Consider the following 9,233-nt stretch of genomic DNA (forward strand, 5'->3'; position numbering starts at 1 on the left):
AAGCCACACGCAGTATAGCTTGTTTCCATTGAGTTGCATTCCTTCAGTCATTCCCTGCAACTATCTAAGTAATTTTAAAAAGAGAAAGACAAAACAAGACCGGTGTTGTGTGTTGGATTCTGCCCTCTGATTCTGGAAGCACTTCTCACCACAGCAGTAAAAAGCAATAATGTGATAAGTCTGTCTCTTCTATTTTCACAACATGGTTAGAAATCTCTGAAGTTTTGGATATTTTTTTCCCAACCAACATGCTTATGTACTGATCAGAGGAGGTCCAATTTATGTTGTGAGAAGCCATGGTAATGCTCCAGGCCTAACTGAAGAGGTGAGGGATGCAACCAGCAGGTGAAACCCCAGAGTTGTTCATCTCTAAGATTATCTTCAGCCTGGCATGTTGATTTCTCTGTTTCAAAAGAATTTAAAAGCTGTGAGTACAATTTTCAACAGACAAATATATAACTGTTTCATTTTTGTTTAATATTAGACTATCTTGTCTGTCTTTTGAATATTTGTTTCTGTCTTTAAAAATAGTGTTTTGCAGTTGTGATGGTTGTAAAGACTATTTGTAAATAAGAATGGACTGGTGGCAGATCACAAGCACTTCTGCTGCCATTCATTGCTGTCCTCAAGCAGAGTCACCAGATCTTTCCATGCCACGTCTGCTGAAGATGCTCCCAGGGGGAGCACAGCAGTAGATTGGAGTCACACCAGCCTTGATTTGCAAATTCTAGTGTAAATCAGAGCCACATGAGAGCATGTTAAAAGTTCCCTTTCCTTTTAGGGGAAAAAAACTTAAAACAGTAGAGAGGCTGGTCAGAACATCCACAGTAATGTTTTCAAGTCAAATGAAAAAACCACATCAGAAATAAAAGTGCTCAGAGTTCCTAATTTGCAGCTTGTAATAAGCTGAGAGGAGCATTAAGCATTGCCCTGAGAAATGCTCTTCCAACCTTTAGGGCAAATCCTTCTGGCCCTGCTACACGAGGTACACAGAATCAGGCTTGAGGGGTCACGCATCTCCCAACAGTTCCCCCAGATCTTTGAATCAACTGCAAATACACTGGAAAAAAATCACTGCACTGACTTCAATACCTAAATAAGGCCCAGACGCCCAGCTCTGAAAACCTTTGAAATAAATCGTGGCAGTGAACCTCAGCCCACACCCAGCTGACATCTGAACCACTGAAAAACTGCTCCAATTACAGCCCAGCTCGGCAGCCAGACAAGGCAGCTGTAAGAATGCATTAGCCTTTTGCTGTCACATCCAACCCATCTGAAGTGGAAGTCAGCAGCCCTTAAATCAGAAAAGGGAGGCAGCACTTCCAGCTCCCAGCCAGTCAGAGATGCAGATAAAACTTCAGCCTTAAAAACAAAAAGTTTGGTCTTACCTGAGGGCCCCCTTTGCTGAAGAGCACAAATTTCAGTAATATTGTCGCCTAGAGGCAGTGCCAGGGTTTGATGCTCTCAGTGCCAGCTCCAAAGATGGATGAGGAGGCATTACCAGTGCAAGGCAGGGCAGCCCCAGCCCGCTCCCCTCTCAGCCCATGCAGGCCGCCTGCCCACCCCAGCTCGGCATGCAGCAGGGTGATGTTCAGAGTTCATCCTTCTGCTGTTTGCCAGTCAAACAAAGACTCCCTTTGATTTCAAATTACTTACAGTTTTCAATTAGACTGAAGTGACTGGCTAGGAACAGATTTTATAAGCAATATCATGGCATTAATACAGTGACTAAATAAAATATATGCAAGAAACCATCTTGGTTTGGCTAAGAGAGAGAATCTGTCTGCAACAACATTTGCAAAGTACTTTATTTTTTCTCCTTTGGAACTGATGTACCTCTTCAGGAGCTGCAAGGTTCAGAAAGCCACACACCATCACAGTGCTGCTATTAGCGTTCCCCACACTGGGAACCCCAGTGATTATCACCCTTGTTGGATTGCCTCTGACCTCCAGCACGGGGCAGAGGATGGCAGTTTCTGGAGAACTCTGTGGCTGCTGTGTCACCCCAGCAGAAGATGCTGCTCCCTGCCTCAGAGAAGGCCCGGGAGCCTTTTCAAACACACTGGTGTAAAGCAGAGGAACTCCTGTGTCTTCCCTCTTGCTGTCCCCCTCTACAGCTGGCTAAGAAAAAGGCGTTGCAGGATGTTCTTGGGCATTTTCCTAGCCCTGACAGGAGTATCATGATGAGCTCCACTCAGTTCTTCACCAATCTCTCTTCAAGCACACCAAAAATGAGGTACACATATAGGTGCTGCAAAGTCAGCCATGCTGCACCTAGTGATGACTCCAATCCAGCTGGGCAGTGCCCAAATCCTAACCCTTAAATTCCACTTCAAAGAAACCGGGATTCACATCAAAAAGCATGCACAAAAAGTACATTAAGTGAAAAGATCCGCACACCATTTTCCTTTGCTCAGCGCCGCAAATTACACCAGCCCCAGCAGTTTCTGGTCCAACTCTGCAACACTTAGTATTTGTACAAATAGATCTCTGTCACTTATCAGTCAAATAATTGCAGCGAATCTGTTAAAGCCCGAAAAGCCCAAGACTGCAGGAGCACAGAGAAAGCCAAAGCCACCACCACGCTCATCTTCATCTCATGCCTGCAAGCAGACCCAGAGTGCAGAGCTGGAAACGCCTCCCTGGGAGGGCTGATTCCCTTAACTCACTGATGATATAAATATCATTATCTGCAATTCAATCAAAAAGCAATCAAGAGCTGTTTATTAGTGTATTTTTAAAAGGCATTTAGAGCATAGGTTGGGCACTTATTGAATTTAACTAATAAATAAGATTACAGGAATCAAATAACTGCTCTTGGAAAAAAAGCACTTTCTGTGGCAAGGAGCGATTTACAATCATTACCAATTTGAAAAGGAATGAAAAGATAAAAGGAAAACATCAGTGGAAAAAGGAGCAGCAATCCATTTATTTTTACTTTTTAAAGAGGATTTGCTATGAGTGTGTAAACACCACACAGGATCCCAGGATGGCAGTATTTCTCACTGCAGATGTGTGCCACAGGACTGGCCTCCTCAGTCTCCAAAACTGCTTCTAATATTCTTCTTGTTTGGATTGTAACTTGACCCACACCTTCCATTGATGTTTTGTTCACATATACCTTTTATGCTGGATGACTTTACTTGTCTTCATCGCCTTGGCAAGTCGAAAGGGAAACATTTTTAAAAGCTGTGGCATTACTCAAGCTGTGAGGTGGGAAACTCAAGAGAAGCAGCATCTTAAAACATTCTGCACAGGGGCAAGGAAAACGTCAATAAGGAAATACGATAGGCTGTTTTTAACTTGCTGAAAGTGTGAGACAGCTGTTAATTTCCTGATCACTCATGTGGAAATGGTAAAAATAATTAAGAGCAAAGACTAATCACCAAATCAAAGCAAATATTAAATAAGCAAACTTGTTTTCTAACCCCAAATCCAGCGTGCAAATGAGAAGTGGCAGCCAAAAGTTTAGCCTTTAGATAATTAAAAAGTACATAAAAAGAAAAGAAAGATCCAGTTTATGGCTGCATCATGTTAGAACATCAGCAATGGGAGTTATGGGAACAGTTGGAGCGACGTGGTCAAGGCTGGAATAAAAAACAGAGAATGACGTTAAAGTCAGAAATAAATAGTATATGAAAACAGAAAGTGTACAAGGGAAAAGCAAATTCTGCCCTTTGCTCATATCCTATCCTGAGAAAATGTCACTGCTGTAATGACAGCGAGGACTGTGTGGTCCTGGCTGGCCCCTGAAGGCTTGTGCTCCATTTCCTGTCCTCCCTCAGAGCCTGGTTGGTGTGAGGGCCATCCAGGAGGGCATTAAAGCTACAGATTAGATAAATACACCACCCCTCTCTGGGGATGAGGTGTGCAGCCCCGTGGGAAGAGGCAGGGAGGGAGCAGCGGGACAGGCACAGCGCAGGAGCCAGGGGATGAGCACAGTGCCAGGGAGCTCCAGCAGAGCTGAGCCCGTGGCTGCGCCTGACTGGGATGAGCACAGTGCCGGGGAGCTCCAGCAGAGCCCATACCCATGGCTGCTCCTGACTGGGATGAGCACAGTGCCAGGGAGCTCCAGCAGAGCTGAGCCCGTGGCTGCTCCTGACTGGGATGAGCACAGTGCCGGGGAGCTCCAGCAGAGCCCGTGGCTGCTCCTGACTGGGATGAGCACAGTGCCGGGGAGCTCCAGCAGAGCTGAGCCCGTGGCTGCTCCTGACTGGGATGAGCACAGTGCCGGGGAGCTCCAGCAGAGCCCATACCCATGGCTGCTCCTGACTGGGATGAGCACAGTGCCAGGGAGCTCCAGCAGAGCCCATACCCATGGCTGCTCCTGACTGGGATGAGCACAGTGCCAGGGAGCTCCAGCAGAGCCCATACCCATGGCTGCTCCTGACTGGGATGAGCACAGTGCCAGGGAGCTCCAGCAGAGCCCATACCCATGGCTGCTCCTGACTGGGATGAGCACAGTGCCGGGGAGCTCCAGCAGAGCCCGTGGCTGCTCCTGACTGGGATGAGCACAGTGCCGGGGAGCTCCAGCAGAGCCCATACCCATGGCTGCTCCTGACTGGGATGAGCACAGTGCCGGGGAGCTCCAGCAGCGCTGAGCCCGTGGCTGCTCCTGACTGGGATGAGCACAGTGCCGGGGAGCTCCAGCAGAGCCCATACCCATGGCTGCTCCTGACTGGGATGAGCACAGTGCCGGGGAGCTCCAGCAGAGCCCATACCCATGGCTGCTCCTGACTGGGATGAGCACAGTGCCGGGGAGCTCCAGCAGAGCCCATACCCATGGCTGCTCCTGACTGGGATGAGCACAGTGCCGGGGAGCTCCAGCAGAGCCCATACCCATGGCTGCTCCTGACTGGGATGAGCACAGTGCCAGGGAGCTCCAGCAGAGCCCATACCCATGGCTGCTCCTGCTTGGGATGAGCACAGTGCCAGGGAGCTCCAGCAGAGCCCATACCCATGGCTGCTCCTGACTGGGATGAGCACAGTGCCAGGGAGCTCCAGCAGAGCCCGTGGCTGCTCCTGATTGGGATGAGCACAGTGCCGGGGAGCTCCAGCAGAGCCCGTGGCTGCTCCTGCTTGGGATGAGCACAGTGCCAGGGAGCTCCAGCAGAGCCCATACCCATGGCTGCTCCTGACTGGGATGAGCACAGTGCCGGGGAGCTCCAGCAGAGCTGAGCCCGAGCCCAGGGCTGCTCCTGATTGTACATGCTGGGGTGTGCCTCAGGGCCCTGGAGCCCCCCGTCCTCTCTGTCCAGGGCTGATCCCACCCTGCCTGTGCAGGCAGCTCCAAGGGCTCCCTCCCCTGAAGGGCACCAGCAGCTCCCCAGCACCATCTGCTCCAACACAGGGCCCCAGCCCACTACTCTCTTCAGACCCCTTAAAAACAGATTTCTCAGGCACAGAGAAGATGGGTATTTCTCCTCTATATTGTCCCAGAGACTGCAAGGGAGCATCTGACCAAAAAAGCAGAGAGAACTGGGATCTCACCTGTTTTTATAAATGGATGAGAGGAGCAAAGGACAGAGCCAGACTCTTCTCCATGGTGTCTAGTGAAAAAAGACAGGCAGTGTCCTTCAAATACAGCGATGTCCAAAATACAGCAAATATCATTTAAACATAAGAAACCTTTATGTAAGAGTGATTGATCACTGGAACAGGACACCTAAACAAGAGAACTCTCCTCATCCTTGGAGATATTACAAACCCACTGAACATGATCCTGGGCAACCTGCTCCAATTTACCCTCCCCTGAGCAGGGATGTTGGATGAGATGATCTCCAGAGACCTCTTCCAACATCAAATATTCTTCTACTTGAATGGAACTTCACTACAAGAAAATTAAAAAAAAAAAAGAAAATCCTCAAACTCTATCTTAGTGATAGAAAGACCAAAATGCAATTCACCAGACATCACTTTATTCAGGATATTTTTTTTGGAACAGCACACATTTTACTGCATGCTTGGGAAGTTCTCTGGAAAAGCAACAAAAGCTGTCTTTCCAAGCAAATGATTAGAAAGCCAGATATTAACCCAAATGCTTCCTAATGGAAACCACTGTGTTCTAAGCAGATGAGACTGGGGAAAAAAGGTTCTTCCAAACCTTGTGATGAAACTTTCCAAGTTTAGGTTTGCATCCACATTTTGGCATTTGAACCTAGTTTAATTACTGATTCCAAAGGACAGTTTTCTAAATATTCATCATTTGGCCACATCCCCACCATCTCTATGCTTTCCTTCTCTCTATCTCATAGATATCATCTCATATCTATCACAAAAGCTGTGAGAAACAGCTTTTGGTTAAAAACAGATAAAAAATTCTGATGGTTAATTAAGCACATAATGAAAGTTTTATGTAAAAGCCTCTTTTTGTATCCTATAAAATGAGGGGAAACTGGTTTTTTTATTATTTATATCCACAAATTCCTATTGCATTTTTCAGTCTATCCTAGAAGACCAAAGAATTCACGGGTCCTGTTTTTCTGCAAAATACAGTGGGCTCTTTTTGTTAAAGCAGTCACTAAAAGCTGCTACTCTTTTACTTCAAACAAACAAAAAAAACCCCAAAACTAAACAAAAACACCAGCAAATAACCCCAGCCCGTAACTATCTTAGGCATAGAAACTTCTGTGAATAAGTTAATAGTTGTATTGCAGAGAGACATGGCTAAGGAAAATAAGTCAAATTTTTTGCTTGACTTCAACCAGGTCCAAGGACCTCTTAACAAACTGAGAGCAGTATTTCATTTCTCTCAGCCTCCTCTCACTTTGAGAAGCAGAGACTTTTCACTCATATCATCAGAGTGGCACAAACACCAGGGAGAACTACACGGGAAATAACAGAGCAAAGTTTTGAGTGATGTTACTACACAGAAAATTTTTATCTGGAAAATGAATAAGGAATTCCAGCAATGGCCCAAGTCCACTTCAATGAATTCCAAAAATATTTGTATAATTTTTAACACATTTTGAAGAGCAGCTACTACAAAGAAGATGATTGTACAGATGTGTTTGCAAAGAAAGGGGGTTATTTTGAAAGATTTTGCACTCTTTTAAAAAGTAAGCCAAATATTTTTAAATGGTCCGATATTCAGACAGTTCCAGTGAGCTCCATAACTTCTCCCAGGGTGAGGCAGCTAAAGACCTCAGATCCAGCTTCTCATGAACTCACTGCATGAGTTTTATTCTTTTGTTAAAGTCAGGGTGCAAGAATATCCTTAAATAACTGTGACATCTGTAGGAAATACAGAAAGATATATTTCCATGCACTAAAATGAAGCATTGGTAAATGGTTTAATGAATCAATTATATTTCAAAATGTCCTTCTGTTTTGTTTTCCATTTCCTTCCCTTGTAAACGGTGTGCCAACTCCAATACTTCACTCAATAAATGATTACTAAATGAGTAATCATTTATTGAGGGCAGTTACAGGCATGTTGGTCTCTATGACAGGCCATACATAATCACCATAGAAATATATAATTACACCTGTCAACCTCATCTCATGCAACTGGTTCAATAACTAACAATGTCAGCAGCGGGCTAAGCTTCGAGGTCTCACTGTGTGAAAATACTCATACATGGCTAAACATCTTGGTATTTTAATTGCCTGTCATAGTGCCAGGGTTCCTGTATTGTACCTATCTCCACAGCAACAGGCTGGAATGAGTCAAGCATATTTAATAATTGCAAAAAGGTGAATTTATAATCTTGCAGTTATTTTACAGCTCTCACAGACAGTGCAAGGTATTCTGAAGACATCTGTAGTTGTAGTTGCATTTGAGAGAACAAGCTCAATTTGCAAAAAAAACTTCTCTGGGTGGACTGTATGTGCACACTGTGAAATAGAACTCATCATAGAAATCTGAAAATTGTTTCTAATTACAGCCACTGGAGAGGTCAGCTCCTGCCTGGAAGTGTACACACGCCCAGCGGGACAGGACATTTAATCTCAACACACCAGGAGCGGCTGTGAAAAACAGCTTCTCACAGGCTCCTCATGATGCCACGTTTGTCCATCTAATATTGTGCATTACTGGCAGGGTGTGCTGTGCCCAGGGCTCACCCCCCAGGCCAGCCCAGCAGCAGGAGCGCCCAGCCCTGCTGCCCTCGCTGCTGATGCACACGGACACGACAAGGGTGACGTCCCTGCGGCCGAGCCCCGGGCACAGCAGCACCCGCTCTCCAGGGCAGCGTCCCTGCGGCCGAGCCCCGGGCACAGCAGCACAGCAGCACCCGGCTCCCCGGGCAACATCCCTGCAGCTGAACCCTGGGCACAGCAGCACCCGCTCCCCGGCCACCAGCGCTGCCAGCACAGCCCCAAGCACGTACTGCGAGCCCGTGGCAGAGAGAGAATGAACTCTGCAGGAAACAGATGCGAGGCAATGAAATATCAGCTAGGAAAAAACCAATGTGGAAAATGAGAAGGTAAACAGGCAGAACTGCTCCACACATTGGCAATGGGCAGTTCTGGAGGCTTCCACACTCTAGGACTTTAAAATCAACAAATGTAAATTCTGTTCACATTCTCTCTAGCACAGAAAAACCTTCACCTGTGTGAAATTTCTATGCAGAAAGTTAAGTTGCTTTCAAGCAATTTGTAAGCTCAAATATGAATGAACAAAAAGTAAACAACATCACTGAGGAAATCCTTCTACTCACCAGCAAAGCCACAGAACACAAGTGGGTGAGAATGCATAGATGTTTAATTGAAATGAAGTGACACATCTCTACAACCTTATTTACTCTGTAGACTTGTCAGGCTATATTCTTCCCCTCTGATGACTGGCCTTCAATTCTTCTGTGTTTTGGCCGAGTTCTTTCTTAAATATCACCATGAACTGGAACTCTTAAACATAAGAGAAAAGGTGCAACTCCAAAGTCACTACAGACAAAAGAAAAAGCAGTGGTAGCACTTACAAACAAATACTTTTCAGTCAAATGTTCAAGGAGAGCATAGCATGGCAGAAAGATTGACCCTGACTTATTCCTGCATGGTTTGATGTTGCATGATCACAGGAAGGGGATGGAGGGTATATGTTAAAGCCTATGAATACAGAACACAGGAAAATAGGAAAATAGAATTCACTTTCCCTTCTTGCTTTAATCTAATGTAAATAAAACACCTCCAAATGGAAAACAGCTAAGTGGTAAACACCATTTTTAAAAAATGGGGTTATTATGGAACTCATCTCCAAAGACAGGATTTTATCAAAGGAGAAATTAAACCCTGTA

General features: G+C 45.7%; 1 long non-coding RNA gene across 1 annotated transcript; it reads right to left on the bottom strand.

The window, feature by feature from the left end:
• Window positions 1-2,999: 2,999 nt before the first annotated feature.
• LOC128945927 (uncharacterized) lies at window positions 3,000-8,877 on the bottom strand. The gene is made up of 3 exons (XR_008483906.1): window positions 8,661-8,877; window positions 5,491-5,830; window positions 3,000-3,587 (listed from the first exon to the last, which is right to left on the bottom strand). It is a non-coding gene; the product is annotated as an uncharacterized LOC128945927 (long non-coding RNA).
• Between the last annotated feature and the right edge of the window lie 356 nt (window positions 8,878-9,233).

Source organism: Melozone crissalis, unplaced genomic scaffold (genome assembly GCF_028551555.1).
Source record: "Melozone crissalis strain CALT ecotype California unplaced genomic scaffold, PUWL_Pcris_2 ptg000068l_1, whole genome shotgun sequence".
Taxonomy (NCBI): domain Eukaryota; kingdom Metazoa; phylum Chordata; class Aves; order Passeriformes; family Passerellidae; genus Melozone; species Melozone crissalis.